Consider the following 4300-nt stretch of genomic DNA (forward strand, 5'->3'; position numbering starts at 1 on the left):
GTGCATCTGCACTGTAGGAGGTCATCAGCCTGTTACCCTTAAACGATATGAAGATGGCATCTGTTCTTTCCGACATGTCCGATGCACACGATTTGCCTGAACTTTTACGGGACGACTCGGTGGATTGTCTGCCGCGAGTATTGGGTATAATGACAGGGGCACTGCGAATGTAGTGTGTGGACTATAAGTGGAGAATGTGGGTCCCACGGGGAGCGTACCGGCGATAAATCCCTGCAGTCGCACTATCCTCTGTGCCCTCGGTGGCTCAGATGGATAGAGCGTCTGCCATGTAAGCAGGAGATCCTGGGTTCGAGTCACAGTCGGGGCACACATTTTCAACTGTCCCCGTTGATGGACTGTGTGATCAAAAAGTCAGTATAAATTTGAATAGAGGTAAAAATTGACACACATGCTTGGAATGACATGGGGTTTTATTAGAACAAAAAAAAAAAAGTATTGCTAGACGCGTGAAAGACCTCTTGCGCGCGTCATTTGGTGATGATCGTGTGCTCAGCCGCCACTTTCATCATGGTTGGCCTCCATAACTCCGGACATGCTTTACAGTGCCGTTCACAACATTATTCCTCGACTACAGCTATTGTTGAGGAATGATGGTGGACATATTGAGCACGTCCTGTAAAGAACATCATCTTTGCTTTGTCTTACTTTGTTATGCTAATTATTGCTATTCTGATCAGATGAAGTGCCATCTGTCGGACATTTTCTGAACGTTTGTACTTTTTTTGGTTCTAATAAAACCCCATGTCATTCCAAACGTGTGTCAATTTGTACCTCTCTAACTACATTACTCCGTGATTTATTCAGTTATCAAATTTATACTGACTTTTTGATCACCCGGTATATCAACGCCCATCAGCTGGTAATGGTATTGATTTCATTGTAAAGCATTAACGAGTTTACTTCCATATCTCCTTAAGCTGGTTTCTCCGACCCAAAGTTCTCTACCTCAAATTGTTCAGTGGGGCATTCTCTATGACTTGTTACATATAGAAACACCCTGTGTGTACTCCACGCGGGCATGGTGTTATTTGCAGTATGTCATACATGGGGAGCTTCCGCATATAAGCCTTTAAAACGTGCGAAGAGTGTTTTGCATCATGGCCGCAGGAGGAGGAAACTTTCGAAGTTTCCTTTTGTCTGCTGATGGTGAAAAGACCGCACAGGGGCAGTCACTTCCGGAGTGGTGGAAATCGAGAGCAACAATTTATTCCCAGACTATTGCAACTGTCCCGAAAAATTCTACGTACACCTCCCTCTAGCGAGAGGGCACTTGTATTGTATTGTATGTATGGGACGTAGAAATGACGGAGAGGCTCCGCCCCCGCCGCAGCCGCAGTGGTCCACTACCCCACGACGACTACCGCAATCCACTTCACCCCTCCACCACCCCACACCGAACCCAAGGTTATTGTGTGGTTCGGCACGCAGTGGACACCCCCCCCCCCCCGCCCCCCCCCCCCCCCCTAGGGAACGTCTCACACCAGACGAGTGTAACCCCTATGTTTGCGTGATAGAGTAATGGTGGTGTACGCGTACGTGGAGAACTTGTTTGCGCAGCAATCACCGACATAGTGTAACTGAGGCGGAATAAGGGGAACCAGCCCACATTCGCCGAGGCAGATGGAAAATCACCTAAAAACCCTCCACAGACTGGCCGGTTCAGCAGACCTCGACACAAATCCGCCTGGCAGATTCGTGCCGGGGACCAGGCGATCCTTCCCGCCCGGAAAGCCGTGCATTAGACCGCATGGCCAACCGAGTGGGCTGAGAGGGTACTTAGTGGAGCCGGGCTTTGGCATTACTTAACCCTTCGGTGGGCGCAACTGAAGCAGATAGCCGTAGTTTAGTATCACAGATAGCGTTACAGTTGCGTCCACTTCCAGATATGTATTTGTTGTTCTGAACAGATGTCACCACTTACTACAACTGCGCTATTCATGCTTTCAGCAGTTATTGTTGTTTGAAACGTGAGTGTTGCGCTTGCGGTGTGTTTGCCGCTATGCGCCTTGTGATGTAAGTATTCTCTATACTTGTGTTTTTCTTTCGCCTCAAGGCAATCTTTCTTTTATATTAGTATATAATGAATATTCGAATCGAATCAAAGTTCCCATATACAATTTTCATTACTTTTTACAGTCTTGGATATTGATTTGCACAATATACCACTTTTACAAAAACATGTGTTTCATTAGGTCCCATAAAAGCGTGGAAATGGAGAAAAAGAAGGCATTTGACAGGCACCGTCTAATTGTACGTCGTGAAGACTATGAGAAAGCACTGCGAGACCTGTCAGAAGAAGAATTACAAGAGTTGTCAGATTCATGTGAATCTCAGTCGGAAGAGGAAGTTATTGAAGAAGAAAACCACAGCAGTGACTCCAATCAATCAACAGAGGAAACAGAAGACCACCTACTTGACGAGGGGAGACCGAGCGGTCCTAAGCGCTTCAGTCTGGAACCGCGCAACCGCTACGGTCGCAGGTTCGAATCCTGTCTCGGGCATGGATGTGTGTGATGTCCTTAGGTTAGTTAGGTTTAAGAAGTTCTAAGTTCTAGGGGACTGATGACCTCTGCTGTTAAGTCCTATAGTGCTTAGAGCCATTTGAACCATTTCAAGAGGGGAGACAACAAACAGGATTACCGATTTTACGTAGGAAGAGATAAAGAAACTATTTGGATAAGTGGACTGCTTCCTTCTCCTAAAACCAAGGCCAAGGGCACCCTAAAAGTTCTGCCAGGTCCAAAAGCAAGTGCTGAAATTACGGAAAAAGAAATTGATACATTTTACCTATTTATTACTGATTACTGATAGGATGATTATTTTTCCTTAGGTTAAAAATGTAAAACTAATTGCGGTGCAAACACCGCAACGTGTCCACTCGTGGAAGTATGAAAGCTGCGCTCACCGAAGGGTTAATGAAATATCTAGGAAAATGTGACTGATCTGTTTATGATGAACTGCAGTACCACTGGAAGTTTGAGGTATCAACACATACATACATCGCAAGCCAGTGTATGGTGTGTGGCGGAGGTACCACTAATAGTGTTTTCCTTTCCTGTTCCACACGCAAACAGATCGAGCAAAAAACGACTGTTCATATTCCTCCATACGAGCTCCAATTTCTCGTATCTTAGCTCCGCGGGCCCTATGCGGGATATATGTTGGTGCCAGTGGGATCATACTGCAGCTGGCTTCAAATGCCGGTTCTCTGATTTGTCTCACTAGTGTTCGTCGATAAGGACGTCGCCGTCCCTCCAAGGATTCACCTTTGAGTTCCTGAAGCATCTCCAAAACACATGCATGTTATTCAAACTTACTGGTAACAAATCTAGTAGCCCACCTCGGAATTTCTTCTACGTCTTCCTTTAATATGACCTGGTGCGGATCCCAAACATTCGACTAGCATTTATAAATGATAGAGCGCAGCAATCAGCTTTTTTTTTTTTTTTTTTTTTTTTTTTTTTTTTTTTTATATATAAATGATAGAGCGCAGCAATCAGCTCTTTTTTTTTTTTTTTTTTTTTTTTTTTTTAACTATGCAAACCCTGATTTCAGCTGGTGCCTGGCCATAGTCAATGCTAAAACGTCAAGAAGTACATGGTCAGGTGATACAATAAAAATTTACAGCTCATGGCGCAACCTTTATGGCTTATACAGGGTGTCCACAATTAGACTCCAACATTTTAATATCCTATATCTTTCTCATTTCAGATGGTGGACCTGTGAATTCTGAAGGGGCAGACAGAGCAACTCAACAAGTTTGTGGTGTGCAAATTTGATACACCGAGTGGCCATAGTGGAGCTGCAATCAATTGTTTGAGCAAAATGGAGGATATGAAGGATAGTGCGCAAGTGGTCTGGAGGTAGTCTGGAGGTATGTGGAGACAAAATCGGCGACCCAAGTGCAAAGAAACTTTCGTCGAGTTTACAACAAAGCGCCCCCATCATTCAAGACTATAAAGATGTGGTGTGATCAGTTTTTGGCTACTGGGAGTGTTGCGAAAGGGCACGGTGGTGGTAAGTCTGGGATCAGCGAACATCATGTGGAACAAGTGCGGCGGTCATTCGAACAAAGTCCACAGAAGTCAGTGAGACAAGCAACACGAGAACTTTGTATGAAACAGTCAACAGTGCACAAAGTGCTTCATCAGCGATTACGTTTGTACGCATATGAAGTGCAGGTTGTGCAAGAAATCGAGTCTGATGATTGACCAAAGCGAGAAGAATTTGCATGTGTTATTTTAGATCGCATTGCTGCGGACGAGACATTTTTATCACG

General features: G+C 44.9%; 1 non-coding gene across 1 annotated transcript; it reads left to right on the plus strand.

The window, feature by feature from the left end:
• Nucleotides 1-253: 253 nt before the first annotated feature.
• Nucleotides 254-328, plus strand: Trnat-ugu. The gene has a single exon. It is a non-coding gene; the product is annotated as a tRNA-Thr (tRNA).
• The last annotated feature ends 3972 nt before the right edge of the window (nucleotides 329-4300 follow it).

Source organism: Schistocerca americana, chromosome 10 (genome assembly GCF_021461395.2).
Source record: "Schistocerca americana isolate TAMUIC-IGC-003095 chromosome 10, iqSchAmer2.1, whole genome shotgun sequence".
Taxonomy (NCBI): Eukaryota; Metazoa; Arthropoda; class Insecta; order Orthoptera; family Acrididae; genus Schistocerca; species Schistocerca americana.